This window comes from Scyliorhinus torazame, chromosome 17, assembly GCF_047496885.1.
Source record: "Scyliorhinus torazame isolate Kashiwa2021f chromosome 17, sScyTor2.1, whole genome shotgun sequence".
NCBI lineage: Eukaryota > Metazoa > Chordata > Chondrichthyes > Carcharhiniformes > Scyliorhinidae > Scyliorhinus > Scyliorhinus torazame.
The window spans coordinates 11,099,326-11,126,634 of NC_092723.1; the positions used below are offsets into that span (position 1 = coordinate 11,099,326).

General features: G+C 46.2%; 1 protein-coding gene across 3 annotated transcripts in view; it reads left to right on the forward strand.

Moving 5' to 3' along the window:
- Positions 1-27,309, forward strand: part of LOC140393710 (AMP deaminase 2-like) — a 190,094-nt gene that overhangs the window by 70,585 nt on the left and 92,200 nt on the right. Inside the window, exon 1 of one of the 3 annotated variants that reach the window (XM_072480021.1) lies at positions 23,313-23,496. The exons of the other annotated variants lie outside the window; for them this stretch is intronic. The gene's annotated coding sequence lies outside the window, so the exon portion shown is untranslated. Of the gene's footprint in view, positions 1-23,312; positions 23,497-27,309 lie in introns of those variants that run through there. 3 annotated transcript variants of the gene reach the window in all.

Genomic DNA, 27,309 nt, shown 5'->3' on the forward strand with positions numbered 1-27,309 from the left:
AAGTAGTGGTGTTTCCCTTGATGTGTGACCCACAGTCTTGCCGACTGCAGCATTCCAAATTTAACCTTCCTTTTGTGCAGCACCGCCTTGGCCCGATTAAAGCTTGCCCTCCTTCTCGCCACCTCCGCACTCCAATCTTGATATACGCGGATCACCGCGTTCTCCCACCTACTGCTCCGAGTTTTCTTTGCCCATCTGAGGACCATCTCTCTGTCCTTATAATCGGAGAAATCTCACCACTATGGCTCGAGGAATTTCTCCAGCCCTCGGTCTTCGCGCCATAACTCGATAGGCTCCCTCTACCTCCAACGGGCCCATCGGGGCCTCCGATCCCATTAACGAGTGCAGCATCGTGCTCATATGCCCCGACGTCCGCCCCTTCTGCACCTTCGGGAAGACCAAGAATCCTTAAATTCTTCCTCCTCGCATTATTCTCCAGCACCTCCAGCCTTTCCACACACCTTTTGTGTTGTGCCTCATGCATCTCTGTCTTCACCACCAGGCCCTGTATGTCGTCCTCATTCTCAGCAGCCTTTGCCTTCACGACCCGAAGCTCCTGCTCCTGGGTCTTTTGCTCCTCCTTTAGCCCTTCAATCGCCTGTAATATCGGGGCCAACAGCTCCTTCTTCATCTCCTTTTTAAGTTCTTCCACGCAACGCCGCAGGAACTCTTGTTGGTCAGGGCCCCATATTAAACTGCCTCCTTCCGACGCCATCTTGCTTTGTGCTTGCCTTCCTGGCCGCTGCTCTAGAGGATCCACCGCAATCCGGCCACTTTCCTCTCCTTTTTCCATCCGTGTCCAGGGGGGATTCCCTTCTGGTTTACCGCACAGTGTTTTTAGCCGTTAAAATTGCCGTTGGGGCTCCTATTAAGAGCCCAAAAGTCCTTTCCACCGGGAGCTGCCGAAATGTGCGACTTAGCTGGTCATCGCCGCATCCGGAAGCCGCCCAAGAGAAACATTTTTGACAATGCCTAAAGAAGCCTCCGATATAGAAGGAAAATTGTGGAAATCAAACCCGTGTGTTTACAGATTGAATGATGCGTCAAGAGTATGGTACTTTTCCGTGAGGTTGGTCTTGTTGCAAATGGGTTACTTCCAGTTAAAAGCAGACCTGCAATGTTCTATTGGTATAACGAGGAGAGGCGAGTAGGCACCTTCATTATGCATCTGGATGATTTTTTTTGTGGGGAGGTTCGGTATAATTCAAACAGTGATTGATAAAATGAAGAAGGAGTTTAAGGTTGGAAGCTAAGCTTCAGGGACTTTTTAAATACATAGGTTTAAATATATATTTTTTAAATTTAGAGTGCCCAATTCCTTTTTTCCAATTAAGGGGCAATTTAGCGCAGCCAATCCACCGACCCTGCACATCTTTGGGTTGTGGGGGTGAAACCCACGCAAACACGGCGAGAATGTGCAAACTCCACACAGGCAGTCACCCAAGGTTGGAATCAAACCCGGGACCTCGGCGCCGTGAAGCAGCAGTGCTAACCACTGCGCCACCCTGCTGCCCCCTCATAAGTTTAAATATTAAGCAAATCGAGTCAGTAGTGACATTGAACCAACATTCCTTCTGGAAAATATTAGTCTCATCCCAATAAATCGGGTCAGATCTTCACAAAAAGAGGTGCCAGGGTCCAAAGATCAATTGAGAAGTTTAATAGGGCAGTTGAGCTGGTTAACTACTCAAATTAGACCTGGTGCCGGTTATGCCTTGTTGGAGCTGGGTATTATGATGAAGCATGCCACGATAGAATAATTTTTCAGAGCAAACCAAACAATAAAGTAACTAAACTTGGAGAAATGCATGCTCAGGTTCCCAGCCCAGGGTGAACCAGATGATCTGATATTGATAGTCTCTTCCAGATGGGTTTTTGAACATGCAGGGTTCATGATATTTTGGTGGGAAATAATGATAAATGTTGCCCTTTGCCTTAAGCCAGGAAAATTAAAAGGATAGTGAAAAGCACTTTATCTGCAGAAGCCCTTGAATTGGTTGAAGCCATAGGTATGGGGTTTACTCATTCAACAAACTGACAGAAATATTGTACAAGGGACAAGATAAGAAATGTCGAGTGCCATGTTGATAACAGATTCCTGTGGGACAATGTCCACCCAATGAAAATGCCACTGAAAAAGGGCTAAGAATACACTAAACTAGCATAAAATAATAGGCTACGCTCGCATAAATATAGTCATAGAATGCCTACAGTACAGAAGGAGGCCCATTGAGTTTGCACCGACCCTCCGAAAGAGCACTGTACCCAGCCCTATTCCTGCACATCCCTGGACACTAAGGAGCAATTGTGCATGGCCAATCCACCTAATCCGCACATCTTTGGACTGTGGGAGAAAACTGGAGTACCTGAAGGAAACCCACACAGACATGGTTAGTAGGGAGATTTCTAAGATATGATCGATAATTGGTGACCACCAATTATCAGATTGTGTTACAAAAATAAATTACTGAATGTATTGCGTTGTAATAAAAAGATGGAAAAATAACCGTTGCTTTGTGATTTTGTTTATAAATATGGTAAAGGGAATGTGTTCTCTGTAATGTTGAAGCACATAACTTTGTTTCTGTTTATTTGGATTGAAAAATGTGTTCTTGCATTTTATTTTCTGAAGCTTCACTATAAAAGAGAGGGGAATCCGTCAGTGTATCAGCAAGGGCATACTTTGGCAAATTGCATTATTGGGCTAATTGCTTTGTTAGAGACAAGTGATGGCAATTGGCTCGACCTCCAAAAGAGTATAAATGGACATAGCTGGTACAGTTATGATGGGGATTTTATATGGATGGAGTTTGTTTCTCTTCCGAGTTGGATGCACAATAAACTTGCTGGAGGTAAAAGACAAGCTGCTATATTATTGCTCCATCTTATATTAACAATTAGTATTTACACATTGGGTAAGGAGAAATGTATAGATGAGCTGCTCTTGAACAGATCACCATTGCACCTTAATGCTATTTGTGGGAGCTTGCTGCTTAAGGATTGATTGTCGCGTTTCTTGACGTTACAACAGTGAATATACTTCAAGAGTATTTCACTCGCTTGTTTTCGGAAGTCCTATCTCGGCTATACAAATGCAAGTTATGTCTGATCAAAAGATTTATTTGCATTTGCAATATGATATATTTTCTAAATGTAATAATGGTACAATGCCTCTTGTCAACTTCATTTTAGCTTGGCTCCAACTTCTGCTGGCATCACTTACACTGAGTACCTTTTGCAAATAACTAGTCTAAGATTGAGATTGACAGTGCATCATTCCATCCTTTTATTTTTCTTCTAACATTTCCCCAGTAAACAAAGTGCAACCAGTATACCATAACCTGTCGGAAAAGATACCTAATCCATTGCATTGGTAATTATTAAACAAATCTTACATTTCGAAAATCAACATACTTTTATTTTAATACATCCCGGTAGCACAATGGTTAGCACTGTTGCTTCACAGCGCCAGGGACCTGGGTTTGATTCCCGGCTTGGGTCACTGTCTGTGAGGGGTCTGCTTGTTCTCCCCGTGTCTGTGTAGGTTTCCTCCGGGTGCTCCGGTTTCATCCCACAGTCCAAAGATGTGTGGGTTAGGTGGATTGCCCCGTAGTGTCCAAAGGTTAGGTAGGGTTGCTGGGTCACAAAGATAGTGTGGAGGTGTGAGCTTAGGTAGGGTGCTCTTTCAGGGGCTGGTGTAGACTCGATGGGCCGAATGGCCTCCTTCTGCACTGTAAATTCTTTAATTTTAGCTGCTCATTTTGCAGAACTATGAATAAAATTTTTTTAAAAAAATGCTGGATCTAGGGTTGCATTACCAAAGCGAGAAGATAATTTTTATAAAAATGTTTCCAGCAACTAAAAATATATCATTGGCTTCAGAAGGTGATATTATGAACAGAAGCTAATTAGATAATCATTGCATATCACCATGTTTGACAAAAAGATTGTCAATCATCAACATTAACTCTACCTTCCTCTTTCCGCAGATGCTGTCTGATCTGCTGATAGATAAGATTTGTTTGTTCACCGCTTGCCGAAAAACATTGCTTCACCCTTGCTTGAAAGTTAGTGTTGGGCATAGCAGTGGCCAATGTAGCAGCAGTTGGAGCTGCAACAGCATCATTGTCAGTGTCATTGCTTCTGTGTTTGTTGAGCTAGTTGGCATTTGCTGGAGTTGCAATACAGGTAGTGATTGATGCTTCTCCTCGAGCCACACAGAGGAACCTTTGCCACTAAAGAAGTGTAGCCACTAGATGCACCCCCTTTCTTTTCAAAAATGCAAGTACAGAGAACTGGATAATATCATTAATGTTTTACGAAGCAAACGCTGAGTTCTGAAGATGTTAGATTAGCTTAGACTGCTTAAATGGTTATTTCAATACTCCTTTTTTTTCCTAAGCTTGAAGCAAAAGCGCCTTTGCTGTACCAATCACCAATCTTTTAAATACTAAACTGTATTTGTTACCACATCTGGCTCCGCCACTTCAGTTGTACACATGCAGCACTCAGCTGCCATCACATTAATCAATAATCTGGTTAAAACTACAATTATACCCACTTTTTCTTTCTCTCCATCTCTTCAGTGTACTGCAGAAAGTCTGCAACTATCTGTATTTGCTGTTGGCATTGAGCAAACAGGTCACATGCAGCAATGGACACACTTCACAAGACTAAATTCCATAACTCCTAATTGTTCCAGTTTATTTGGCGAATTTAAGATTGTATTGTGACTTCCTCAATCCAATTTTTGGAATCCTGACGTTTTACAGTTTTAAATTGTCTGTGATTACAAATCTTAAGTTGGTGTAGCACCACGTTTTCCATTTAGATTTGGGTTGAAGTCCAATGCAAATTGATGGAATGACGATGTCTTCTCTACTGCTTAAGTGGAGGCAAGTAAAGGTCCTATTGAATCAAATTTGGGATGTCTTAATTTGTTGCTGGCAGAACAAAACAGCACCTAATTAGCATTAAATTGGCAGTGTCACCTCGGCCACAAGGATGACTGTTTTGGGAAATAGAAATATCACCAGAGAATTGTTGGGAAGGTGGTTGAGGGGTATGGTTCTCTCAACTTTGCGTTTAGTCATTATATCGGGGCAGAATAGGAAGGTTTGATCTGGAGCTGGCCGTGCTTGAAGTAGAAAATTGATTAAGGTGTTCCATTCTCCAATTTTGACATTTCCCACCTTGGGCACATGGAACAAACATTTGACTTTTCAACCCAGTTTGAGTGTACACTTCATTTTTGCTGAGAGCGGCACAAACTTTGTTTGGCTTCCCAACTTTGTTTTGTAGCTCAGAACTCTACAAATTGGCCATTTTGTAAGCTTTGCCATTCGGGAACAGAGCAGATGGATCCCGTGCATGAATATTCTACAGGACAGTGTACCACTGAAGCATGTGCTGAAAATTGTTTGTCTACAAGTTGAATATCTGTAATCTGAAGATTGTTTCTTTGTATGAAAGGTCCACTGGAAAAGTTTCTTTTTATCTTCTACTGATTCAATCACTTAAAAACTGACTAGATAGGATGAAAGCTGCTCAGAGTGTGGTATGATTCCATGATGCTGTCCTGACCGGCTGCTGCTTAGTAACCAGATAAAACTATTTCAAGTGTCTGGCCATAAAAGCCAAAATCTTTACTTAAGAATAGATTAAACATCAGTTGCACATTACTGGTAATGGGATACAGATAACTGCAGTGGAAAGAGTTCTATTCTTGCATAAGAGGTTTACAAGACTGACTTTATTTACCTGTATTCCCCTTACATTGCCCATGATATAGTCAATTCTTTCACTAGCTAATTATTATGTTTTTGTATTACCCACATTATTTCAAACCAACTAATATTTTTATTTCCAACTGCACCTCTTCCAAACATATTTATTTTTTCCAACAATAGCTTTGTCATTCATCCTTTTTACTTCCTACCCTATTCTTATTCCTAACTTAGCCCACTCCTATTTATTTTCTGTGCATGCCCTCAGCACTAACAACTCTACCAATGAATATTAGTAATGGTGCCATTCAGCGTTTATAACTTGCCATCCGTTGTATTATGTATTCATGGGTTCCATTCTACCACATCACTCTTGTCCTATTAAACAGTGATTCACCATGAGTGATGCCATAAGAAGCCAAGAATTTGCAGGGTGTACCTCCAGAGGGGTCGACAGTTGTGGGGGTGGGGGGAGGGGGCTTGACACTACCCAGTTTCTTGATGTGTTACTGGGTGGCCAACATGGAGACGGTGTTGGGGTGATAGAGAGAATCAGATACCATATGGGAGAAGATGGAGGCAAGCTCGTCTAATAGGTCGAGCCTCTAGGCCTTAGTAAAGGCACAACTCCCACTCTGTCCAGCGAAATATACCTTAAACCTAGTGGTGGTCTCCACTTTGAAGATATGGAGGCAGCTCAGACAAGATTACAAACTGAGTGCCATGTCATTACTGACTCCTGTAAATGGTAACCATTTGTTTGCGCCATTGGATTTGGATTTGGATTTTAAGGATTGGGCAGGGAAGGGGTTAGAGTTCTTTACCAATCTGTTCATAGATGGCTGGTTTGCCAGTTGGGTGGAGTTCTTGGCGAAATCCCAACTAGCAGGGACACAACTGTTCCAATTGCGCAACTTAGTTTGTGGAGTTTGCCCCGCATTCCCCTCGGCGGCGCAGCCTTTCCCTGTTGGATGAGATCTTACGGTTGGCAAAGACTGGGGGGGGATTCTCAAATATCTATCAGTGGACCATCTCATTGGAATCTACGTCGCTTGATCGGGTGAACGCGAAATGGGAGGAGCAGTTGTGACCCATCTTTCATGAGGATGTGTGGAGTGAGGTCCTTCGTAGGGTAAATCCCACCTCATCCTCGGCACGGCTCAGCCTCATCCAACTCAAGGTGGTTCATCGAACTCATCGAACCAAAAGAAGGATGAGTAGGTTCTTTGATGGAGTGGAGGACAAGTGTGAGCGGTGTTCTCGTGGGCCCACCAACCATAGCCACGTGTTCTGGTCTTGTCTGAAGTTGGGAGCTTTTGGGTCTCCTTCTTTAACACCATGTCAGCGGTTCTTAACATTGATCTGCAGACTTGTTCGCTGGTGGCCATTTTCGGGGTGTTCGACTCGCCGGCACTACGGATGGGGGTGAAGGCAGATGCGCTCGTCTTTCCCTCGCTGATGGCCCAAGTTCTGCTGGGATGGAGAGCGTCCGCTCCGCCGAGTGCCTCGGCCTGCTTGGATGATCTTCTGGATATTTTGTACCTGGAAAAGGTCAAGTACACCGTCAGGGGATCAGTAGAGGGATTCTACCTGAGGTGGCAGCCTTTTATCTCACACTTCAAAGACTTAATTACCATCAACTGGGGGGGGCGGAGAGGGAGGGTTTGGTTGCAGCCATTGTTGTGTTTTTCTGTATCTCGGATATCTTGTGTTGGTTTATTTTTAACGCATTTCATTCAAACTTGTATCAAAGTCGTTACAGCAAATAAACACCCCGGGACACATTCTTCCCAACAATCAACTATACAGTTTGTACAGATTTTTCTCCTTTTTCACCCCCCCCCCCCCCCCCCCCCCCCCCCCCCCCCCGTGACGAACAGCTCCTCAAACACGGTCACAAACATCCCCCACCTTTTCTCAAACTCCCCTGCTGAGCCCCTCGACTCATACTTTATCTTCTCTAACTGCAGGAAGTCACACAGGTCACCCAACCATGCTGCTACCCCCGGGGGGGCGATGCCGACCGCCACTACAGCAAAATCCGTCGCCGTGCAATCAGAGAGGCGAAGGCCATGACATCGGCCTTCCTCTTCTCCATGAGCTCCGGCTTCTCTGAAACCCCAAATATCATCACCAAAGGGTCCGGGTCCACTCCCTCCTCCACTGTCCTGGCTAAGACCGTGAACACTCCTGCCCAGAATCTTCCCAATTTTTCACAACCCCAAAACATGTGCGCATGATTTGCTGGCCCCCGCCCACACCTCTCACACTCATCTGCTACCCCCTGAAAGAGCCCATTCATTCTCACCCGAGTCATATGCACCCTGTGCACCACCTTAAACTGTATCAGGCTCACTCTTGCACAAGAGGAGGTCCCGTTTACCCTTCGCAGTGCCTCACTCCATACTCCCCAATTGACCTCCATTCCCAACTCTGCTTCCCATTTCTCCTTGATCTTCACCACCCGCTCGCTTCCCTGCTCCCCCAGCCACTTATATATATCCCCAATTCTTCCCTCCCCTTCCACATCCGGAAGCAGCAGTCACTCCAGCAGGGTGTATCCCGGCAATCTAGGGGACCCCTTCCAGACCTTTCGTGCAAAGTCCCTAACCTGTAGATACCTGAACTCGCTACACTTCGGCAGCTCTACCCTCTCCCTTAGCTCCTCCAGACTGGCGAACACTTCCTCCAAATACAAATCCCTCACCTTGACCAGCCCCACTTCCCTCCACCTCCTGTATACACTACCCACCCCCCCCCCCCGGATCAAACCCATGATTCTCGCACAGCGGCGTTAGCACCGACATCCCTTCCACCCTAAAATGCCTCCTCGGCTGATTCCATATCTTCACCGTGGACTGCACCACTGGGCTCCCTGAATACCTACTCGGAGCCATTGGCAATGCTGCCGTCACCACAGCCCTCAAACTAGACCCCTTACAAGATTCCTCCTCCATCCTAACCCACTCTACCCCTTCTTCCCACCACCGCCGCACCTTGTCCACATTTGCCGCCCAATAATAATGAAGCAAGTTTGGCAACGCCAACCCCCCCTTCTGCCTCTGTAGCAGGGTCCTCCCCACCCTCGGCACCTTCCCCGCCCATACAAAGTCAATGATGATTGTTTCCACTTTCTGAAGAAAGGCCTTTGATATAAAGATCGGGAGAGCCTGAAAGATAAACAAGAACCTCGGCAGAATATTCATTTTCACCACTTGGACCCTCCCCGCCAACGTTATGTGCAGTGTATCCCACCTCTTAAGATCCTCCCTGGCCTCCTCCACCAGCTTCGTTAAGTTTCACTTATGGAGCCCCGTCCATTCCCTCGCTACCTGAATCCCCAAGTACCTAAACCTATCCCTCGCTACCGTAAATGGATTCCCCCCCTAAATTAGCCCGCTGTGCCAGCTCATTCACCGGGAATACCTCGCTTTTCCCTACATTCAGCTTGTATCCCGAGAACCCTCCAAACCTCCCAACAGGCCCATAATCCTTCCCATATTCTCCAACGGTTCCAAAACATACAGCAAGAGGTCATCGGCATAGAGCGACACCCGATGCTCCCTCTGTCCCCTCATTATCCCCTGCCACCCTGCTGACCCCCTGAGAGCCATCGCCAATGGCTCTATGGCCAGCGCAAACAGCAGTGGCGACAGCGGGCACCCCTGCCTCGTACCCCTGTGTAAGTCAAAGCTTCGTGAGCTCATATCATTCGTCCTCGCTCTTGGTGCCACATACAGCAACCGCACCCATGCCACAAATCGCGGCCCAAACCCAAACCTTCCCAAAACTTAGAACAAGTACCGCCACTCCACCCAATCAAATGCTTTCTCCGCGTCCATGGACACCACTCCTGTACCAGAGCTCTCGACGGATTCATCACCACATTCAACAGCCGTCTTATATTACTCGCGAGCTGCCTGCCCTTCACGAAGCCTGTTTGATCTTCTGCAACCACCCCCAGGACACAATCCTCCATCCTCCCTGCTAACAACTTAGCCAATACTTTCACATCCGTGTTCAATAGTGATTTGGGTCTATACGACCCACATTCCACCGGATCTTTCCCTTTTTGGGGGATTAGTGTGATTACTGCCTGCTTCATCGTCTCCGGCAACTCCCCCTTCTCCAGCGCTTCATTAAACGCCCCCAACAGATGTGGCGCCAGGTCCGCCGCAAATTCCTTATAAAATTCTGCCGAGTACCCATCCGGCCCAGGGGCCTTCCCCGACTTCATACCCCTGATACTATCCAGCACCTCCCTCAGCCCCAGGGGCTCCTCCAACACCTGCCTCTTTGCTTCCTCCACCTGGGGATATTCCAGCTCATCCAGAAACCACCCTATGTCCCCCTCCTCTCCTCCTGGGTCTGCCTCATAAAGTCCCTGGTAATACTCTCTAAATGCCTCATTTATCTTCCCTGGCTCTGACACCACATCCCCTGCCCCAGTCCGGATCTTCAATATTTCCCTGGACGCAGCCTGCCTCCGCAGCTGGTTCGCCAGCATGCAGCTCGCCTTCTCCCCATACTCGTATTGCACCCCTCTTGCCCGAAGCAGTTGCCCTATCGCCCTCCCTGTTGTCAGGCTGGCAAATTGCCCCTGCAACTTTTTCCTCGTCGCCAATCCCTCCACGGTGGGCACCCTCGAATATTCCTTGTCCACCTCCACTATCTCGCTCACTAGACGGTCATGTTCCGCCCTCCTTTCCTTATTCGCACGAACCGTAAATGAGAGAATTTCTCCCTGGACCACTGCTTTCAGTGCTACCCAATAAATGGCCGCCGACACCTCCCCATTCTGATTGAACTCCACATAGTCCCTAATCGCCAACCGCACCTCATCACAAAAACTTCCATCAGCCAACAACCTCGAGTCAAACCTCCACCCCAGCCTCTGCTCTCGTCCCGTACTGAACCAAATATCCAGCCAGTGGGGTGCATGGTCCGAGATAACTATCCCCGCATACTCTGCCCCCTCCACCCCAACCAAAATCTCCCAACTCACTACAAAGTAATCAATCCTCGAATACACCTTATGTACGTGTGAAAAGAAGGAATACTCCCTTCCCCCTGGGTTCTGAAAGTGCCATGGATCCACCATACCCATCCTCTCCATAAACCCCCCCCCCCCCCCCCCAGCTCCCTTGCCATTCGTACCCTACCCAGCGACCTAGGGCTCGATCTATCCACCCTTAGCTCCAGGACACAGTTAAAATCTCCTCCGATGATCAACTGGTTCGTGGCCAAATCCAGGATTGCTGCCATCAACCCCCTCATAAAACCCACATCTTCCCAATTTGGGGCATGCGCATTTACCAACACTACCGGTGCCCCTTCCAATACCCCACTCACAATCACATATCTCCCACCTGGATCCCTCACCTCCTTCGCACTCACGAATCCCATTTTTTTGCTCATTAAAATTGCCACACCCCTCAATTTCAAATCAAACCACAAGTGAAAAACCTGCCCGACCCACCCCTTCTTTAACCTAACCTGGTCCTTCACACGGAGGTGTGTCTCCAGCAAAAAGACAACCCCCGCTTTCAAACTCCTGAGGTGCGCGAACACCCGTGACCTTTTAACCGGCCCATTCAGTCCCCGGACATTCCACGTTACCAACCTTACCGGAGGCTTGCGCCTCCAATCCCCTATACCGTCCGTCATCTTCCCCACTTAACTCCTGCCCCTTTAATTCCACTCTCTACCTAGCCCATCCCAGATGGCTCCTTTCTTCGCCCTTGACCATGTCATCTCTCACCCCCTGCCGCGTCACAGAAACCACCCCCCCCTTCTGCTTTCCCCCCTCCCCCCGGCCACCCCTCTTGGCCTTCTCCCCCACCACCTCACTTCCGTTCACCAGCATAACCTGCTAGCGCGGCAGCCCCTGCCCAAAGGCACATCCTAATGCCCTCCTCCTCGCGCTCCCCCCCCCCCCCCCCCCCCCAAAGTCCTCAGCTCAAAGAAGAAGTCCTCCTGCTGGCCTTACCCTCCCCCACCCAAACAAGGACTTCTGAACTCCAGGTAGGCATCTCCAAAAGCAAACAAACAGATGTTAAACACAAACAATTCCATAAAACATCCATCCCCACATAAACTTTTCACCCCTACAACTCCTTCCAATCTCAACATTGAATAGAAATCTCTCCCCCCCCCCCCCCCCACACAAAAAAAGGCGAAAATCCCCCAACCCCTACACCCACTTCAAACATGCTCCCGCCCATTACATAGTGCCAGCAACCCGGTTCCCAAGCATTGTCCACTCCGTTCTCCCCCAGTCTTCGGCCGCTTCTGGGGTGTCGAAATAATACTCCCGGCCTCCGAACGTCACCCATAATTTCGCCGGGTAGAGCACCCCAATCTGCTGCTGGCACATCACCGCCTTGGCCTTGTTGAAACCTGCCCCCCGTTTTGCCAACTCTGCTCCGATGTCCTGATAAATCCCGACGTTATTACCCTCCCAGTCACAGCTACGCTTGTCCCTGGCCCACCGTAGAAACATAGAACATACAGTGCAGAAGGAGACCATTCGGCCCATCGAGTCTGCACTGACCCACTTAAGCTCACTTTCACTCTATCCCCGTAACCCAATAACCCCTCCTAATCCTTTTGGTCACTCAGGGCAATTTAGCATGGCCAATCCACCTAACCTGCATGTCTTTGGACTGTGGGAGGAAACCGGAGCACCCGGAGGAAACCCACGCATACACAGGGAGAACGTGCAGACTCCGCACAGACAGTGACCCAGCGGGGAATTGAACTTGAGACCCTGGCGCTGTGAAGCCACAGTGCTATCCACTTGTGCTATCCACTTGTGCTACCGTGCTGCCCTTTCTCCACAAATTTATGGAGTCTCACGGTCACCGCCCGCAGCAGCTCCCCAGCTCTAGGCTTTTGCCTCAGAGAACTATGCGCTCGGTCCACTTCAGGTGCCTTATCTAGCACCCCTTCTGCCACCAGTCTCGCCAGCATCCTCGAGACATACCACGTGGCACTCACACCTTCCACTACTTCAGGCAGGCCCATTATTCGCAGGTTCTGTCTTCTCGAGGTATTCTCCTGCTCCTAAACCTTTGCCCTCGGCGATTTACAAAGGTCTCCTAGGAGCCCCACCTCCATCTCCAGAGCCACCACACGATCGCCATGGTCCGAGATCACTCCTTCAGTCTCCAGAATCTGTAACCCTTGCACCTCCAAACACCTCTCCATCCGCTCCAAAGTACTCTTCGGGGTGCCACAGCTTCTGCAATGGCCTTTGCATGATCCTCATGCATTTCTTTCCTCTGTTTATGGAATTCCTCCTTGATAAAAGTCATCAGTTCCTGTATCTGGGGCCTTACAGCTTGCCCTCCCCCGCCTGCATGCTGGAAGAGACTGTCTGAATTCAGCACAAGACTGTTTCAACTTTTCAGCCAAACCTCTCAATGTTTTCTGCTGGGTCCGGTGATCAGAAGACATACCATTCCAGGGACTACTCTAACATTCACCTACGCCTTTTCATCAAAATTCCACGCGGATCTGGGTAAAAACAGCCCTTTTCTGTGACTTTGAACAGGAACAGCCCTTTATGTGACCAATCACTCCATGGTCACAAGCGGAAGTCATATCTTGTGTTGTTAACGCGACAATCATACCATGTTTGAATAATTTTCGTAATTATTTTTTAGTTTAGGTAGTGTTTGTTTGATATGAAATCTTTAATAAAATATTTTTTAAAATAATCATTTATGGCCAATTGAAAATCAGTGCGTTACACCGTTAATAATCTCAGGTTGACGCCAAAAAGTTTTCAATTCCTTGCATGAGCAACTCCACAAAATGTTTGCTTTCTTTTCGTTAAGAGGAGTGGTTTTCAATCTATTGCACTCCTCGCAAAAACTGTCAAGATCTTTGGAAATTGTGACACACCCAAGGACCTCCTGTTCTAACTTCTGAAAGTCGTGCCAAATACTCAAAGGAAATCAGTATCATCACTGCTAAACATTTTATCTTTTGGTACAAGTAGTACCTGCCCATATAAAGGAATTCACTAACTTGTTCACCCTAGCAAAGAACGATTTTGCGAGAAACGTAGAACGGCATGGGAACAAAAATAGAAACCTCGGCAGAATATTCATCTTGATGGTTTGAAATCTGCGCGCCAGGAACAACAGAAGGCTTGTGGAATGGCCAATCTTAGCAGGTGTAAGATTGTGGACATGAGCCAATGTCATGGCACTCCATATTACTGCTCCTATGTTTTGCATTCGATAACAGCATTGGTAGAGAACTGGCAACAGGTCACTTGCCATTTGTCTGGTCACCGTGATGGATGCATGTGCAATCAATCAATCATAATTTCACATTAATCTCTGCTAACGGAGATGTTGGGGATGGGTGTTTGCAATGTAACTTCTACAGTTAGTTACACAAACTAGTTGATTTAGGTTTTAGTACTTGGAATGTATTGTGTATCACGCAGGTTAAAAGTAGCCTGATCAGATAAATATAATTTTAAAAAACATTCAGAGAATTGGCTAAGTTCAGGAATTTAATTTTAAATAATTCTGTGAACAATACCACACAAGATTAACTGGTTTCCGGGGCAGCACTGCTGCCTCACGGCGCCGAGGTCCCAGGTCCGATCCCGGCTCTAGGTCACTCTCCGTGTGGAGTTTGCACATTCTCCCTGTGTTTGCGTAGGTTTCACCCCCACAACCCAAAGATGTGCAGGGTAGGTGATTTGGCCACGCTAAATTGCCCCTTAATTGGAAAAATGAATTGGATACTCTAAATTTATATTAAAAAAACGATTAACTGGTTTCCATACTTAACTTGTTACAAATATGAAGTTCATAAGATTGTTATGTTTTGGGACTGACTCTTTTAATTTAGGGTAAAATGGAGGAACGAAGGCAGTCATTCGACCTGTTCCGAATTGATAATTTTTATTGTCACAAGTAGACTTACATTAACACTGCAATGAAGTTACTGTGAAAAGCCCCTAGTCGTCACATTCCGAGTGGTACACCGAAGGAAAATTCAGAATGTCCAAATTACCTAATGGCACGTCTTTCGGGACTTGTGGGAGGAAACCGGTGCACCCGGAGGAAACCCACGCAGACACGGGGAGAATGTGCAGACTCTGCACAGACAGTGACCCAAGCCGGGAATTGAACCTGGGACCCTGGCGTTGTGAATCCATAGTGCGAACTATTATTCTACTGAAAAAAGGTTGGATGACTTGGTTGTTAAAAGTAAAAGTTTGATTGTCTTATGAGAAAGAAGGTGTGAGATGGCCAAGCCTGCAAACAATTACCAGAGCAGCTGTGCTGACAGTGGATAGACTATTCATCTCCAAGTTTCTTGGAAAGTTTTAAAGTTGTATAAATGGTGATACTTTAAACAGTCTATTTTAATTACAAAATAGAATGGAGTCTGGGCGGTTTGGGGGGGGGGGGGGGGGGGGGTGGGGGGGAGTGAAGAGGTGTATAGAGTATAGCTGATGAGCATTTCTACTTGGATACAAGATCCAGGTGATTCAGGTTGCTATGAAGATGCACTTTACAAGGGGAAGTGTCTACAATTTACCCTTGGCTTACAGGTTTCTTTAGATATCCCTGAACTTCACAGGTCAGTTTGCATGGATTTGAGAGAGAGAGAGCACAGAGGTGCAGCCAGTCTCTCTTCTTCACCATGCAAAACGTGGGTGGGAGCATGTGTTTGGATGGAACCAAGTTCTTAAGGATTGAAATGAAAGATTTTCCAAGCTTTGACGAGAGAGTGGAATTTACGGGGGTAACTCACTATGAAAATCATTTTGGAGATCATAGGTTGTCCAACCAAGCTATTGGGAGTGAAGCATAGCTTTGGATTGGTTCCTGGAGAATATCACTTAAGGGACAGAGTAAAATAAGGAAACCTTTCTGTAGCTTGGTGGATAGATTTCCCAGTGTTTAGCCAATGTTGCTTTTCTTTATTGTTTGTTATTTTCACAGTAACTTCATTGCAGTGTTAATAGGGGCTGGTTTAGCACAGTGGGCTAAATAGCTGGCTTGCAATGCAGAACAATGCCAGCAGCGCAGGTTCAATTCCCGTACCGGCCTCCCTGAACAGGCGCCGGAATGTGGCGACTAGGTGCTTTTCACAGTAACTTCATTGAAGCCTACTTGTGACAATAAGCTATTATTATTATGTAAGCCTATTTGTGGCACTAATAAAGATTATTATTATTATTATTAGAAAAACTTGAAATCCTGCCAGATGATCCTTCCAGTCAGTCATTAGAAATTCAGATACCTTTTGGTCTGTATGGGATCATAACAACTGTAGAACAGCATTGCACCATCAGTACCTCAGTTAGCAGAGACTAATGTGGAAATATTGTGCTTGATTGATTGGTGACTAAACTTTTATGTCATAGAATTTACAGTGCAGAAGGAGGCCATTCGGCCCATCGAGTCTGCACCGGCTCTTGGAAAGAGCACCCCACCCAAGGTCAACACCTCCACCCTATCCCCATAACCCAGTAACCCTACCCAACATTAAGGGCAATTTTGGACACTAAGGGCAATTTATCATGGCCAATCCACCTAACCTGCACATTTTTGGACTGTGGGAGGAAACCGGAGCACCCAGAGGAAACCCACACGCACACGGGGAGGATGTGCAGACTCCGCACAGGCAGTGACCCAATCCGGAATCGAACCTGGGACCCTGGAGCTGTGAAGCAATTGTGCTATCCACAATGCTACCGTGCTGCCCTTATGTGAACTGTAGTTGATCAGGTAAAGGCTACACTATATCCTAGTGTGGGTTCTTCTTGGAGAATGTTATTGATGAGGTAAACTCACCTGTGAGGAACTCACCAAGGCTCCTTAGGCAGCACCTTCCAAACACACTATACCATCTAAAAGGATAAGGGCAGCAGATACATGGGAACACCACCACCTGGAGGTTCCTCTCCAAGTCACTCGCCATCCTGACTTTGAAATATATCGTCGTTCCTTCACTCTCGTTGGGTCGAAATCCTGGAACTCCCTTCCTAACAGCACAGTAGGCGTACCTACACCACATTGACTGCAGCAGTTCAAGAAGGCAGCTCATGGTCACCTTCTCAAGGATAATTAGGGATGGGCAACAAATGCTGGCCTAGCCAGTGAAACCCACATCCCATGAAATATGGATTTTAAAAAAAACTACAATAAAAGTTTTTGGATGTGTTCCATCACTTTACAATGTTTCTGAAACAACATCCTGACATCTGGGGGACATCTTCTACTTGAGTTCTCTTCCTAATATCAGGTCCAACCCACGGTGCCGCGACCTCTACCACAGGTCGAGCAAGAAGACAGGTCTCCTTGGAGACTAATAGTCAATAGAATTTGGGCAGCACGGTAGCATTGTGGATAGCACAATTGCTTCACAGCTCCAGGGTCCCAGGTTCGATTCCGGCTTGGGTCACTGTCTGTGCGGAGTCTGCACATCCTCCCCGTGTGTGCGTGGGTTTCCTCCGGGTGCTCCAGTTTCCTCCCACAATCCAAAGATGTGCAGGTTAGGTGGATTGGCAATGATAAATTGCCCTTATTGTTGGGTGGGGTTATGGGGATAGGGTGGAGGTGTTGACCTTGGGTGGGGTTCTCTTTCCAAGAGCCGGTGCAGACTCGATGGGCCGAATGGCCTCCTTCTGCACTGTAAATTCTATGATGATCCCAGCCAGAACGGAGATCGAACCCCATGCTGTTGGCACCAACCTGAGTCACATCGGCTGTCCAGCCAACTCAGCCATGTGGTCCTCAAGGAGTTTCAGGCATGTTGTAGCCTGGAGCTCGGGTAGTGATGGTAGAGGTTCAAATTTCTTTCCGTCACATGGCTGACCTAGAATATTTCCTGCTCTTGCCGTCTGCCGTTGGCGTATGTTGGAAGGACTTACAAGTTGACACTGAACTTGCTTGACCATTTTATGAATACACCTTCCTTGGTCATGTCCTTAATTGCAACTGGAAAGTGGAGCTTCTCACTCCAAGGCACTCACTGCTCTACATGATCTTTTTTGAGAAATATGTGATTTTTATTCTCTTTTGATTGTCGGATGTTTAGTCAAATTCACTTTTTTGTTTTTTCTTGTTAAATTCAATTGACCACAGTTTGGTGCAATTAGTGATATTTTCATTTTGCTGCACACTGTATCGCTGTCATATTGTAAACTTGAACAACAACCACTCGGTCATTCCTGATGCTTCCTTGTGCATGACTCAATGGCAAGATTAAGCACAGACTATCATTATTTTTATGTAGCACATAATTATTTATTTTTCCCATTTTCTCCCTGTGGTCTATTGGTGTCATCTGGGCAGCAATAGAAGTAGGAAAGAATCATTCTTGTGTATAAAAAAGACAGCCATTATAGGCAGACCAGTCCCATATCATAGATGATTCATCTAAAATGTCAGCTTGACTTGCTGGTTGAATTCTTGCCTCTGACAATAATAAAGGTAAAAGCCCCCGCCCAGGACATGAGCATGATTTAGACTTGCATTTAGTGCACTAAAAATATTGTATTTACAAGAGCACCTTTCACAACCACCGGATGTCCCAAAGTCTCTACAGCCAACGACGGTTGGAGGAAACTTGGGTGCAAACTCCCACAAACAGCAATGTAACAGCAGCCTGTTACTAGGGGCTGGTTTAGCATAGGGCTAAATAGCTGGCTTTTAAAGCAGACCATGGCAGGCCAGCAGCGCGGGTTCAATTCCCGCACCAGCTTCCCTGAACAGGCGCCGGAATGTGACGACTAGGGGCTTTTCACAGTAACTTCATTTGAAGCCTGCTTGTGACAATTGATTTTCATTTCATTTTTTTCATTTCAGCAGCCAGCTAATCATATTTTGTGATGTTGACTGAGGGATAAGTGTTTTGAAAGAGGAGAGCGATATTTAGGAAGAGGGAATTCAGACGGTAAACAATCTCTACTTTGTCCTCCTCACCCTCTAGTGGGGCTCCAGAAGGCCTCTTAGCCAGCACTAGGATGGGTGAAATGGGCAAAGTTCCCCCAAAACTGTACAGACAGGCTTCCAAACTGCAGGAGTGACATGCATTTTTAAAAATTAATTTACGGGATGTGGGTGTCGCTAGTTAAGCCAGCATTTATTGCCCATCCCTATTTGCCCTTCAGAAGGTGGTGGTGAGTTGCCTTCTTGAACCGCTGCAGTCAGTCAGATGTAGGTACATCCACAGTGCTGTTAGGGAGGGAGTTCCAGGATTTTGCCCCAGCGACAGTGAAGGAACGGCCGATATATTTCCAAGTCAGGATGGCGAGTGACTTGGGGGGGGGAACCTCCAGGTGGTGGGGTTCCCAGGTATCTGCTGCCTGTGTCCTTCTAGATGGTAGTGGTCGTGGGTTTGGAAGGTGCTGCCTAAGGAACCTTGGTGAGTTCCTGCAGTGCATCTTGTAGATGGTACATATGGCTGCCACTGTTTGTCGGTGGTGGAGGGTTTGAGTGTTTGTGGAAAGAGGAGCAATCAAGCAGGCTGTTTTGTCCTGGATGGTGTTGAGCTTCTTGAATGTTGGGGGTTTGGAAGATGTGTCTCCCTGATTAGAATTTGGATGTTGAACAAATGAGGTAAAAACGCCTATCCCAAGTTCTGTCTGTCTTCCGCAGGTAAAATGCAGTTTCCTTTCTTTTTCTCCTCCCCGCCCCACACATACATTTTCAACACTTTACTCGCTATTATTTCACAATTTCCAAAGTTTATTATTTTATGCGATATGGGTGTTGCTGGTAAGGCCAGCAGCTTTAAACTCTGGTTCACGTGGCTACTTCAGAGGATATTTAAGAATCAACCACATTGCTGTGGATCTGGAGTCACGTGTAGGCCAGACCAGGTAAGGAAGGACAATTTTGTTCACTAAAGGGGCATTAGTGATTCAGTGTTTGAGATTTTAGGGAATCGCTTTCAATTTCAGATTTATTATTCAATTGAATTTGAATTCCAGCAGCTGTTGTGGTGGGATTTTAATGCATGTCCCTCGAGCACTGGTTACTAGTCCAGTGACATTACCGCTATGCCACCTTGTTATTCTCATAGTCTTAACTTCTAGGAAGTTTATTTCTGTGTGTCAAAAAAGCTGGTGTAGTTTTTATAATTTTTTTTCTAGCATTCTAAACTATAGATGTCTTTCTGATTTGCATTTTGATAGATTCTCCTTGAGCACGAAATTTCTGATTTTACAATTTTGCATTACCAAGCTCAGCAACAGTGATAAGCATGGGCTCCTGTGTTTTGCAGAGAACAATTTTAATGAGACATCAACATTGATAAGTAAAAGTCTAGTTCCCAGGGCCAGATATGTTGGGAGTTTGATGGTTCTGAAGTTCCCAGAAAACATCAGTGATTTATTTTGGGCTTTTATCAACTGCCCATATTCCCTGATCTGAAATATTTTTTCATCAAAATAAAATATTTTTCACACTAACGTTACAGTACTAAAGTTAAAGCTACCTTACCAGAACAATCAAACAGCAACGTGTTGTTTTCAGCGTAACAACACTGCAAGATTTTGCACCACTGCATGCAAATATTTCATATGCTTACTTTTTTGTCAAATAACTAGGTAAAGATGTCATTACTTTTTTTTAATGCAGAACTTTACACATTTATATATTGGTGCAGTTGTATATTTTGTCTACATAATTTTTAAGACTTAACATTGACAATAGGTTTCCATTGGGTAATTTTGTATAATAATAGGGTTATATCAGGATTAGGATGTACTGGAGGCAGCCATGGAATAGGTAGACTGCATCCTTTTTTTAAAAAAAAAAAGCTTTTTAAGGGCCAGTGAAGGCTCGATTGTCCAGGATACGGAGACTATTCATCCCACTACCAAAAACAGGTGGCAATTTGCAACATGTGGAGTATTAAACTCTTATTTCTGTGCAACTAGCCACCTATTAGTTGGAATGTTTTCACAAGAAAATTAATCAGACACTTTGTACAACTGTGAAAGGAAATTAACAAAAAAATAAAACTTTGTGTGAATGGTGGGCAGAAAACAGAACATGTAGAATTCCTTAGGTCAATTGTCTTTAACTTCTTAATTATGTTGAGCTTCAGTGTGGGTGGAAGCTAAAGACACCTGCTTCAACAATTAAAGTTCCTTATTCCACCTCGCTTTTTAAAAGTCATTATGGATTAAGTCTGAGCATCTAAAGCATACCGACAGAAATGTTACAGGTTCTATTCCTGTTACTGAGTTAGCTGGTCTCCGAGTTCTTGTTCAGCGAATGGATAAAATGACCAGGGTAAGGGTGGCATGTGGCGCAGTGGTTAGCACTGGGACTGCGGCGCTGAGGACCCAGGTTCGAAGCCGGCCCTGGGTCACTGTTCGTGTGGAGTTTGCACATTCTCCCCGTGTCTGTTTGGGTTTCACCCCCACAGCCCAAAGATGTGCTGGTTAGGTGGATTGGCCATGCTAAATTGCCCCTTATTGGAAAATAAAAAATAATTGGCTACTAATTTTTTTTTTAATGACCAGGGTTCCCACTTCTCATCAGAAATCTATTTTGGAGCTACTGTCCCAGAGCACTGTGTGTACCCGCACTTCATAGTTGAGGTTTATTCCTGAGGAATAACCACTTTGAAATGTCAGAGGGCCACTCCTATCCTGGGTTCCAGCAAGGTTCACCACCTTCAGGGAGCAAAAAAGGTTATGTTTATGTATTTGGAAGAAAACTCGTGTTTTAATACAACATGCAAATTCTTTATGACCCGTGTTTGAATAAAAGTTGGTGCCCATGCTTCTATGAAGAATGTAAAATGATGTGAAGATGGTACAATAACTTAAAAACAGACGCTTCATTCCCGTTTCTCCCACCGGAAGATCGTGTCCAATTCTGGTCGCCACACTATCAGAAGGATAGTACGAAGTCTTACAACACCAGGTTAAAGTCCAACAGGTTTGTATCGATGTCACTAGCTTTCGGAGCGCTGCTCCTTCCTCAGGTGAGGAAGGAGCAGCGCTCCGAAAGCTAGTGAGATCGAAACAAACCTGTTGGACTTTAACCTGGTGTTATAAGACTTCGTACTGTGCTCACCCCAGTCCAACGCCGGCATCTCCACATTATATCAGAAGGATGTGGAGGCTTTGGAGAGGATGCAGAAAAGGTTTACCAGGATGATGCCTGGTATGGAGGGCATTAGCTATGAGGAGAGGCTGGATAAATTCCATTTGTTCTCACTGGAACGACAGAGGTTGAGGGGTGACCTGATAGATGTCTACAAAATTAAAATTATGAGGGGCATGGACAGGGTGGATAGTCACAAGCTTTTTCCAAGGGTGGAACAGTCAATTACTAGGGAACATAGGTTTAAGGTGCATGGGCAAAGTTTAGAGGAGATGTGCGAGGGAAGTTTTTTTTACACAGAGGGTGGTGAGTGCCTGGAACTCGCTGCCGGAGGAGGTGGTGGGAGCAGGTACAATATTGACATCTAAGGGGCGTCATGACAAATATATGAATAGGATGGGAATAGAGGGTGACGGACCCTGGAAGTGTAGAAGGTTTTAGGTTACACGGGCAGCATGGTCCTCGCAGGCTTGGAGGGCCTGTTTTAGGCTGTACTTTTCTTTGTTTTGTAAATCTTTGTGCAACTTAACATATCACAACAGAGCAACTGAAGGATGTTGCAGCTTTAAAATAACCAATGAAAAATATTGATTATTGTTCGTACCTAGGTAAAGGGCTAAGTGGAGGACAATAGTAATTTGTTGAGGCAAATAAAAAGTAGTAATGTTGCACCTTCCCTGGGTTTTAAAATATTGACGGTTTTCGCAGAAAGAAAAGGCTGAATGAAGTCCCCATGAGCAATAGTTACCCTCACATTGTGATTGGTGCCATAGTGGTGATAATTTGTTGATGAGGTAAATAAACAGCTATATGTTTTCCATGTTTCTGACCTGCACTCATAGGAATTGGGTCCTGGATGCGAAGAGAGTTATGCAGCTCACCTGATTTCTTAGTAGGCCATTGAGACTATGAATACTGGCCTCTGGTTGCAGTGTGGTTGCATTATAGATGCAAAAAAAAAATGCTCAGTATTGCAGTTGGGGATGGCATGGGTGCAGAATGTGTAAGATGGTGCAGTTGGAGATTGAGGAGAGCAGTGGATGGAGGATATATAGAAAAGGTACTTGTGCCAGTGGACTGGGAAACACACCAGTTGGCTTGCTCTCTGTCCCTGCCTGTCTTTGATCTGCTGACACTCAACTATGTAATCAGCACTTCTGCCAGAAACAGCCGTGATGGGGGAAAACATTAGCTTCGAGGAGCCGGGGTGAAAAGGCGTTTCTGACCCCTCTCACTTAAGGTGGGGAGGGAGTTGATCGCCAAAGGTGTTGTCATGTCAGGGGCATTGCTTCCCTAACTTTGTTCTGGTCTTTTCCGGGCTCCGGGGACCCGTTTCTCTGCTTCGTACTTGCCTTGGGAGGGATTTGCACTGGTTAACCCCTCCTCTCCTCCAGCTGGCTGTGGCAGTGGCTATTTAAAGATGGTTCGCTTGCAGGCGATTGAATGAGCTTTGCTGTGGGCAGAACGCAATCCGGTCTTTCAGAGAGGGAAGGAAGCAAGCACCACTCTCCGGCTGGCTGTCCGCCCGCCCAGGTATCTCTGCGGCCCCCTTTTGGTCTCTATAATTAGCTCTTCTCCAGCCGGCTAGACGTAGAGAGCGAGTTGAAAATTTCGAGCAACAGCATCGCCCTGCAAACCCCCCTCCCTCCGTTCCCAATTGCCTGGTGAGTAGCAATCGCGCGACGCAGTTCTTTTTTTTTGTTACAATTTTTCTGTCGCGGCTGAAATTAATTAAAATTAATCATTTACAAATCTCTGGATTTTTTTTTCTGTCCCACTGCCTGGGAATGCTGAGGTGGCACGTCATTCCTAATCTAATTTCACAGTGCAATCCCCCCCGGAACCAGGGCAACCTTTTCGTTTAAACTGCTACTTCCTCTGGCTGTGCTGCAGTGTGTTAACCAGAGGTAAGCTGTGAATTCCCCCACCCACGCCAACATTTAAGCCACGTTGGATGCAATGATTTTGGGGGCGACTGCAGCATTTATTATAACGGCGGCCCTTGGCTGCTGGAGCCCACTTACTTGCCTGTCGTGTGCAGATATTCTGCTGGTTGGATTTGTGACTCGGCTCTTGAAAGCCAGTCGGTTTTGCAAAGGAGGTACAGCTTGCTTCTAAACGGGCTTCCGAGGGGCAGAGTCTGTCATTCCTTCTGCAGTTAGCTGATGTCAGCTGTACAAAATGCTGCATCGATTTTTTTTTTTGTGTGTGTGTGAAAATAACCCACCGCTGACACTCTCTTGAGAGTTTAACCTAATACCCGTACCCGCCTCCCCGAACAGGCGCCGGAATGTGGCGACTAGGGGCTTTTCACAGTAACTTCATTTGAAGCCTACTTGTGACAAGCGATTTTCATTCATTTCATACCTATTTTGACTAACGTTTCAGTAACTGGTGGCTAAATGGGGACCTTCTGATATGTGTGGAGAGTTCCCAAATTAGCAGTTATGCTACTCAAAAAATTGGTACAAAAATGTGCACATTTCAAATGAGGATTTGCAATTTTTTCTGTATTTTTGTTAAAAGTACATTTGAATTCATTCTGTATCAGATTCATATAAACCCACATAGTATTATGTGGAAGAGAAGCCATTGTACTGAATTTGAAGTTCAAGGGTGTACATAAGCACGTTCAAACTAAACTATTTTTGCACTATTCAGTAGGGAAAAAAATAGCAACTGAATGAGGTGGAAATACTCAAAAGAGCCAAGCAGCAGTCATGGGGAGAGAAGCAGTTAACATTTCAGAACAATTACCCTTTGCCAGAACTAGATGAATTTGGAGAGGTAGTGGTTTTTAAGACGTACAGAGAGAGGCAAAGGAAGGGACATCAAGAGGAATGTGCACAATCAAATGCATTAAATATCATAGAATTTACAGTGCAGAGGAGGCCATCCCTGTAACCCAGTAACCCCACCTAGCCTTTTTGAACACTAAGGGCAATTTAGCACGGCCAATCCACCTAATCAGCACATCTTTGGACAGTGGGAGGAAACCGGAGCACCCGGAGGAAACCCACGCAGACGCGGGGAGAACCTGCAGACTCCACACAGACAGTGACCCAAGCCGGGAATCAAACCTGGAGCTGTGAGGCAACTGTGCTAACCACTGTGCTACCGTGGTGCCCAAATGAAAGGGATAATGCTAAAGTGCAAAAGGAGTAATTGGAGCAAGTGAAGAAGAAGAAAAATGAATGGCAAGATAAGGGGAGGTTGTGGCGTGCTCACTGGACTAGTGACCCAGAGCAAGATCTGGGGACCAGGGTTCAAATCCTGCCACAGCAGATGGTGACATTTGAATTCAATAAAAATCAATTAAAAGCCAAATGATGAAACGATTGTGGTAAAACCCCATTTGGTTCACTAATGTCCTTCAGGGAAGGAATGTGCTAGTCTGGCCTAGATGGTCCAGATCCACAGCCATGTGGTGACTCTGAAATGGAGGGACATCCCATAAAATAAGATTTAAAAAAAAATACCAGCATTTCCCGCCTGACAAAATGGGCAGCACGGTAGCACATTGGTTAGCACAGTTGTTTCACAGCTCCAGGGTCCCAGGTTCGACTCCTGGCTTGGGTCACTGTCTATGCGGAGTCTGCACGTTCTCCCCGTGTGTGCGTGGGTTTCCTCCGGATGCTCCAGTTTCCTCCCACAGTCCAAAGATGTGCAGGTTAGGTGGATTGGCCATGATAAATTTCCCTTAGTGTGCAAAAAGGTTAAGTGGGGTTATTAGGTTACGGGGATAGGGTGGAAGTGTGGGCTTAAGTAGGGTGCTCTTTCCAAGAACTGGTGCAGACTTGATGGGCCGAATGGCCTCCTTCTGCACTGTAAATTCTATGATTCTATGAAAATGGGACAGTGGTTGTGATCTGTGGTAAATAGATTACAGGACAGTATAGACTGGCTGGTTAGATGGGCAGAACAGTGGCAAATGGAATTCAACCCTGAGATAATGCATTTTGGAAGGACTAGGAAGGCAATGTGCAATGAATGATAGGACTCTAGGAAGTGCAGAGGATCAGGGGGACCTTGGGGTGCATGTCCATAGATCCCTTAAGACAGAAGGACAGGTTGATAAGGTGGCAAAGATTGCATATGGGATATTAGCTGAGGCCTAGAATATAAGAGTAGGGCGGTTATGGTGGAGTATACAATACTGGTTAGGCCACAGGTGGAGTACTGGTGTGCAGTTCTGGTTGCTACACTATAGGAAGGAAGTGATTGAATTACGTCGGGTACAGAGGAGATTCACCAGGATGTTGCCTGGGCTGCAGCATTTTAGCTGTCAATGGGCAGCACGGTAGCATTGTGGATAGCACAATTGCTTCACAGCTCCAGGGTCCCAGGTTCGATTCCGGCTTGGGTCACTGTCTGTGCGGAGTCTGCACATCCTCCCCGTGTGTGCGTGGGTTTCCTCCGGGTGCTCCAGTTTCCTCCCACAGTCCAAAGATGTGCAGGTTAGGTGGATTGGCCATGATGAATTGCCCTTAGTGTCCAAAATTGCCCTTAGTATTGGGTGGGGTTACTGGGTTATGGGGATAGGGTGGAGGTGTTGACCTTGGGTGGGGTGCTCTTTCCAAGAGCCGGTGCAGACTCGATGGGCCGAATGGCCTCCTTCTGCACTGTAAATTCTATGATAAGAGAGACTGGATAGGCTGTGGTTTTCTTTGGAGCAGGGGAGGCTATGTGTGTGTGTGGGGGGGGACCTGATTGAGGTGTATAAAATTATGAGGGGCTTAGAAAGGAACTATCTCCCTTAGCGGGGGGAGGGGGGGGGGGATCAATACCATGGGGCATTGATTTAACATAAGGGCCAACAGGTTTAGAGGGGATATTAGGAAAACTTTTTTCACCCAGGGTGATTGGAGACTGGAACTCGCTGCCTGAAACCGTGATAGAGGCAGAAACCCTCACAACATTGTGATGTGAGTACTGTTTGAATTGATCAACAAGAATGCTGTACATGCAGGAAACTAGTGATTACTACACGTGGCACCCATGCCTGTAACATGTCTCAACTGAGGGGCGAGGGCTACTATGATCTTGATGCTTTTGACATCGGCCTTTGATGTTCGGGTTAGGGCCCGATTTGGTTGCCTTTTTCCCTTGGAACAGATTCTCATTTTAATTTTTTTTAGATGAATCAATTCTCTGGGCAGCACGGTGGCGCAGTGGGTTAGCCCTGCAGCCTCACGGCGCCGAGGTCCCAGGTTCGATCCCGGCTCTGGGTCACTGTCCGTGTGGGTTTGCATATTCTCCCCGTGTTTGCGTGGGTTTCGCCCCCACAACCCAGGAGATGTGCAGGCTAGGTGGATTGGCCACGCTAAATTGCCCCTTAATGGGAAAAAGGGAATTGGGTACTGTAAATTCCCGTACCAGCCTCCCCGAACAGGCGCCGGAATGTGGCGACTAGGGGCTTTTCACAGTAACTTCATTTGAAGCCTACTTGTGACAAAAAGCGATTTTCATTTCATTAA